The following is a 7,271-nucleotide window of genomic DNA, read 5'->3' on the forward strand; positions in this document are numbered from 1 at the left end:
GAGACATAACTTTGTTCTGAGAAAGAAGAGCATCTAAAGCTTCTACTTCTAAAACACCTTTTTTCTGGGGCATCCCAGAGTTCACAGGATTCTTGTTAGATGAGTAGAGATATTGGTTGTTAGCAACCAACTCAATAAGCTCAGTGGTCTGCTCAAGTGTCTTCTTCATGTGAAATGAGCCACCTGCAGAATTATCTAAACACATTTTGGACATTTCACATAAGCCCTCATAAAAGATCTCCAGCTGAGTCCATTTAGAAAATATGTTAGGAGGGCATTGCCTAGTCAGCAGCTTGTACCTCTCCCAGGCTTCATAGAAGGTCTCACCATCTCTCTACCTGAAGGTCTAAACCTCCACCCTTAGATTAGTCAGATTCTGTGGTGAGAAGAATTTAGATAAAAATCCAATGACTACCTTATCCCAAGTATTCAAGCTCTCTTTGGGTTGAGAATCCAGCCACAGCTTTGCTCTATCCCTCACAACAAATAAAAAGAGCATGAGTTTGTAAACCTCAGGGTTCACACCATTTGTTTTCATGGTATCACAAATCTGCAGGAAAGTAGAAATAAATTGATTTAGGTCTTCCTGTGGAAGTCCGTGATACTAATAATTTTATTGCACAAGAGTGACTAGCTGAGGCTTCAGTTCAAAATTGTTTGCAGTTATAGAAGGCACCATAATAGTTTTCACATAAAAATCTACATTGAGGGCAGTGTATGAGCCAAGCACTCTTCTAGGTTGTTCATTCTGATTCAGATTTTCCACATTGGCATTAACAGCACGGTTACGATCCATAGTGGACTCTGTAGCTTCCTTTTCAAAAGTCTCACTCATATTTTCACTAGCCTTATAAAGTCTAGCTTGTTGCAAGAGCTGCCTCAAAATTCTTTCAAGTTCAGGATCAAAATTTGTAAGAGGTTCCTTGTCTTTATTCCTGCTCATAAACAAATAGAAAATAAGAAAAGTGGGCTTCTCTATTACGTCAAAGTGTAGAGAATTCCAGTGAGGTAACATGTGTAAAGAAATAAAATAAAACACTAAACAATTAACACAAGGAATTTTTGAAAATTATAAATAGAATTAAGCTAGAAATTTGAAATAAAATAAAAAAATGAAAAAGTAAATTAAAATAAAATTAACTAGGTAACACCAAACTTAATTTTAGAAATTAAGGAAAAGTACTAAGTAGAATTTTTTAAAATTAAGGAGCAAAAATTAAAAAAAATTAAATTAAAATGCCTAATCTAAGCAATCAAACAACTAATAGTTGTCAATCACAGTCACTCTCCGGCAACGGCGCCAAAAACTTGGTGCGGAATTTATAGTCCACAAACTAACCGGAAAGTGCACCGGGTCGTATCAAGTAGTACCTCAAGTGAATGAGGGTCGATCCCACAAGGATTGATGGACTAAGCAACAATGATTGAATGATTTACTTAGTTAGACAAACAGAAAATGGTGTTTTGAGAGTTCAAAAGCATTAACAGTAAATTTAGAGAATAAAAAAGCAAGCAGTAAATGGGTTGTGAAATATATGGAGAGAACCGTTAAGGTTTCAGAGATACTTATTTTTCGGATTAACTTTTCTTACCAACTATTTTAATCATGCAAGATTCAATTCCTTAGACCTTTTTAGTCTCCTCTAACCTTCATCAACTGCCAATTCCTTGGTCACTTGATTCCAATTAGAGGGTTAAGTTCAATTCTAGTTGATATGCCATAAAAATCCTAATTATCCAAATATAAGAGGATTATATGTCACGTATCCCGTTAAGTCCGAATAATTAGAAATTTAGGAGAAATTATTTTCAAGCTGTTGTTCAAGCAAAGAGCTTTTCCAATGCCACTGGAATCACGTCAATCGGACCTCTGTAGCACGAGTTATTTATGTTAGAGTGTAGGGAGGTCAAGGTTGACAACATCATTCGCTTTCTTCTCTTTTTCTACAGAAACTCCATCAAATCCATCTAAATGCTATCTGAAATAAACAGAATTGCACACGACTCAAAGTAGCATCCATAGTGGATAAAAGATAATTAATTCTTGATTAAACTCAATAATTTGAATGCAAATTCACTGGGAAAAGATAGGAAAGATGCTCACGCATCAATACACATAACCTAGCTCTCCAAAATATATCATAAGCCACTAAATGCAAATCTTAAAAACAAGTGCATAATATAAATATTTCCAAAAGAATGAGAGTCTAAAATCAAAGCGAAATAAAAGGCCTTCTTCGCTGTCCTTCCAAATAAACCTTCGGCTCACTGAGAAGCGTCGGGACTTGCATCTGAAATGTAATAATTTCCGAAACGGGTGAGAACATCATCCCTTATGGGGTTCTCAACAGGCAATAATTCTAAATAGAGACTATGTGTAAGAACGGCAACGAATCAACCGGTTAATTAAGTGAATTAATTGCCCAAATTAGATTCCGAAAGGTTAGAGAGAGAATTTGAGGATTTAAAGGTGATTTTTGGACTCAGTGGGTCTTTCTGAGTCAGAAAATGTGCTTTCTACGAAAAACCGTGACAAATTGCGAACCGGCAATTGAACCGGTTGAATCGGTTCAAGTCTGCCTGGTACCGCACGAGAAAAGTGAAAACCATCGAAAACCTTAGAAAAACATTAGAAATGGAAAACCGGGCTTTAATTTTAAAGATTTGGCCCGAAGTTAGGCCAAACGGGCTAAAAACGCTAACGGGTTGGACCGGACCCAAGTTGGGTCCAAGCCCAACATATAAATACACTTAAATGAACCCATTTCAGCCACTTTCACCCTCATAACCTAAACACAACAGCAGCTGAAGTGAGGAGAGAGGTGAGAGCTTTCCACCATTGTTACTATTCACTTCAAACTTCCCAAGCTCATATCTTGAGCTATGGAGCTCCGATCGCCACACCGTTTGCGGCTACGCGTTCCTTGTGAAGAGCTCTACAAAACCCACCCAAGAAACCCTCAAGGTAATCACGAAATCCTTCCAGTTCTGCTCTTCAAAATTTCGGGTTTTATTAGAGTTTTGGGTTAAATGGGTTTTTGTGATTTTGGATGTTTAGGTTTGCTCTAATCCTTGCTTAGCTTTGGATTTGTGTTATCAAATCTGTTGGGAAAGGTAAAAGCTCTTAAACCCTTGTGAGATTATGCTTATGTTGAACCCTAGGTTGATTTGTGGTGATTTATATGTATATAGTTTGATTATTGTGGCTTTGGGAGCTTTTGGAACTTATTTGTGCTTGTTGGAGTGGATTTGAAAGCTTGGATTGTGGTTGGAAGCTTGTTGGTACTCACTTTGAGTTTGGGTGCATAAAGGGAATCGGCCAAGGTATGGTTTCGGTTTCCTCTATGTAGTATATAATATTCATGGACACATAGGCTAGTGACCAATAGGATAGGTTGAACTAAAATGATGGTTGGTGTGCTAAATATTGATGAATTGATGAATGTTGAGTTGATTGTGATGAATTATAATGATATGATGATGTTGAATGATTGTATGGATTGGGAGTTGGTTCTTATGATGATTGTAGTGTTATGATTTAAGAAATGGTGGGTTTGATGGTGATTTTGATCATATGTGTTATATAGTTAATGTTGGAATTGAGAATAATGAAATGAGGAGGAAAATGTGGTGAGGTTGATGTATTATGCTATAACAGGTACATTTTGATGAAAAATGGAGCTTTGGATGGTTTGGTATGATTTGGTATGGGTATGGTGAGATAGGATGGTAATTGTGAAGTTGGAAAAATTGATTTTTTGGTGAACTTTGTTCGATCATAACTTTTGCCTCGGTTTTCGAAATTGATTGAAAATTATTTAGAATTAAAGATCTTTGAAAACTCTTTGAATCAGTATAAAGATTGTGAAAATTATAATTTTGTAGAGGAAGTTACGATCATTCAAAGTTGGTGTTAAAAATCTGAAATTTTGCAAAGTTGTAGAGTTTCATGATTTCTGAATTGTGCGGGTGCACACGTCTTGTTTCTCAAAAATTTATTTGTTTTCAACTATTTTGCCTTTTTAACAAGGTTGTAAGCTTCTATAACACCATTTTTAAGACATTTGGGCCTAGTTTTGAGTATTAGAACATGGGATATAAATTAAGGGCTCTAGTACATGATTTTAAGGTAAATTAGAAAACGGAGGCCTATGTTTCTGGCGTGCTGAGAATGGTTTGACGTTAGGTGAAGGATGATTGGTATATGAGATGAGAAATGATAGACTTTTAGTATTTGGAAACTGAGTTATAAAGGGACAGTGGTTGAGATGAGTCGGAGACTCGGATTTAAGTGATGGATATATGTATGCTGAAAATACTTTTGAAAACAACTGAAATAATATTTTTCTCATGATATTTTGAGACGCTATGCACCTGGCGAGGACGGTGGTTAATCCCGCCTGTCGAGGTAGCGGCGGCGGCGTAAGGATGGTGGTTAATCCTGCTTACGTTGAGATGTGAGGTCTGAGGCAAGAATATCCCGCTCGCATCCCTTCGGATCTATAGGGCGAGCAGGCGCCGGTACCTGGACAGTGATCCGGGCACTATATCTCGGGGGTTCCCATATAAGAAATCCGAAGGGCGACGTCTCCATGGAGATGTGTCGGGTTGGCAGTTGAACCGACAATGTGATATCACAGCCAGTAGGGCAGGCATTCATCATATGCATTTCCTATTTGCTTGTATGCTTTGTCTACTTGTAATGGTTTGCCTAATTGAATAACATGCTTACTTGCTATCTGAATTATTTGCCATATATGCTACTACTTGTGCTTTACTTGCTTTGCACATTATCTGTGTTTTCTGCTGGGATTGAGGAGGTTCGGAAGGCGGTGGCGATGGAATCGCATGGAGGATCGGTTGGTGAAGGCTGTGGGACAGCGGTGTTTGGTTAGAATAGAAATTCCTTAAGATAGATAACCTGGTTTATTTAAGTCAAGTTGGTATATTATGCTTAAATGTTTTATAATGCTTTAAGTTGAATCTTGTGATGGATATGAAAATTAGGATTGCCTTTGGCGTCCCGGGGTCTTATATCCTATATCACTGGGAACTGTTACCATACTGAGAACCTCCGGTTCTCATACCATATTGTTGTTGTATTTTTCAGATGCAGGTCGCAACCCATCTCGGTGAGTTGCTTTGGTTGGTGACAGGAGCGGAGAATCTTGGGTCATTTTGAGTTCTTTTTGGTTTATTTTGTTTATACATCTCTCCTTTTGTATTTTGTTTTGCCTAGAGGCATGTATTTGAGAGAACAAAACTTGTATAAGCTGTTTTCACTGTATGGTTTTGTATATCAGTATATGGCTAGCCGGCTTAAACTCCGTGAGTCGTGACTAGTTCCCAATGATATTATATACTTATCTTTTGTTATATCTTCTCTGTTTCTTATGCCTTAAGCTAGTAGCTCCGTTAGTACGTTTGTGCTTCGAAATTCTGTTTTTGAGCTATATCTTTTATCGGGCTTCTAGATTATACTATTCTTTATATATATATATATATATATATATATATATATATATATATATTATGTTTGAGTTTAGAACTGTCGTAATCTCTGATTAACCTTGGCTTTACGACGCGAGGTAAGGCTTAGGCTAATTAGGGTGTTACACTATGTAAAACCACATGAACCCGCTAGGCAATCCTAATCTCCAATCACACAAAGTTCAGGCCTAGGGTTCTTACCAATCCGATTCAAGGTAGATAATGCCTGCAAAAGTTGATGATGATGTAGCCAGCTTTTTGCCCTTGCAGCGCAACCATGGTGGGGCGTCTCCCACCTAGCACTTTTGTTTATTGTCTTTAAGTTAGACAATTGGGGATGCCCTTGCTATGGTGGTTTATCCTTGAATTCTTCCTTGAATCCCCACCAATGCTTGCTCATCTAATGTCTACCGAAATCCCAAATTATGTGCACAAAGCTCTCAAGCAAATCTAAACAAGTGACAATACCCCAAAGTTGTTGATTCCCAAATTGTATTCCAGGATCCCAAACCTTGTTTTTGCACCCGTCGTCTTGTTGATTACCATAGTTTCATCCGAGTGGTATGGCCTTGGTATCCTCACTCTAGCACCTAAATATCCTCCTAACCTACTCAATTGAGCTCTACGCCAATCATTGAGCTTAAACCTTGATGATCCAACCATAATGAACCGAGAATTATGTTTTCAACCACTAACCATCCCTATTTCGCTCTTGAATCCATATAGAGCCATAAGTTGACCATCCATTTCAAGCAAATTATATTCAAGCAAAATAAGTAATCTAAGAGATATGAATTTTACCCAGTTGAATGATATAATGGATGATAGTGACTTAGGAAGGGATGTTTCCAACAGTCGTGCAAGTTTCACTCCCTTGTACTCTTCTTTGACTACCTCCACCTCTTGGCAAGCATCTTCCATTTCCACTTTTCGACAAGGTTCTTTGTATTTAAGAACTTGACGGAGGATTAATGATGGTCTAGAATTTCTCAATAGAATTTCATTGCAACCATAGTCCAAACTAATAATTAACTCTCAATCAAAGGTTAAAAGGTTATCACAATACAAACCAAAATAACCAGGAGTAGAATCCCAAGTCATTCTCCCTAGGAATTACAATTGAGTGCTCAATTATTGGCTATGAGGGAATCCGGGGTGAGATAGGAATTGACACGAAATTAAATAGCAAGAAAGTAAATGGCAATTAACTAACAAAGGAAAGGAAACTCAAATGGTGAAAAGGTCTTGACAAGGGTTGATGGTCAAGGATCACTATCCTTGTTATTAACCACAGCATGATAATTACAAGAGCAAACCCACTTTGTCATCCTCAACATCGAAGAAAAGTCAAATGGGCTTATCTAATCCTAATCCATAAGTCCTAGCCAACTCACTAAATAATTTAGTGAAAGATCAGTTTGAATGGAAATAAGACCAATTAAGATCTCCAAATTATCAATCAACTTGGATATTAGTAACTCAAGGTACTAAAATGAACAAGATCATAAATTGTATAAATAATAAAATCTATATCTACTAAACTCAAGAAATCAATAACAACAATTCAATTAAGCATTAATAACATGAAAAGCATCAATTGCGTTAAAGAAAATTGGAATTCAACAAGAGAGTTCATAGCCAAAATTAACCAAAATAAAGGAACTAACAAGAAGGATTAAGTAAATCAAATACTAGAATAAGAAAATATAAAGAAAACTAAAATAGAACAAGATTGAAACCTAAATCTAAGGAGAATTTAAACTAAAAAATCCTAAATTCTA

At 36.9% G+C, this 7,271-nt stretch overlaps 1 long non-coding RNA gene and 1 other non-coding gene across 2 annotated transcripts; both read left to right on the plus strand.

Annotated features, from left to right (window-relative positions):
- Positions 1–260: 260 nt before the first annotated feature.
- Positions 261–367, plus strand: LOC112718560 (small nucleolar RNA R71). The gene has a single exon (XR_003160894.1). It is a non-coding gene; the product is annotated as a small nucleolar RNA R71 (small nucleolar RNA).
- Positions 368–2,772: 2,405 nt separating this feature from the next.
- LOC112715562 (uncharacterized) lies at positions 2,773–5,373 on the plus strand. The gene is made up of 4 exons (XR_003159833.3): positions 2,773–2,965; positions 3,059–3,114; positions 3,193–3,324; positions 5,111–5,373. It is a non-coding gene; the product is annotated as an uncharacterized lncRNA (long non-coding RNA).
- Positions 5,374–7,271: the final 1,898 nt, after the last annotated feature.

The sequence above is a fragment of the Arachis hypogaea genome, chromosome 10 (genome assembly GCF_003086295.3).
Source record: "Arachis hypogaea cultivar Tifrunner chromosome 10, arahy.Tifrunner.gnm2.J5K5, whole genome shotgun sequence".
NCBI classification, from domain to species: domain Eukaryota; kingdom Viridiplantae; phylum Streptophyta; class Magnoliopsida; order Fabales; family Fabaceae; genus Arachis; species Arachis hypogaea.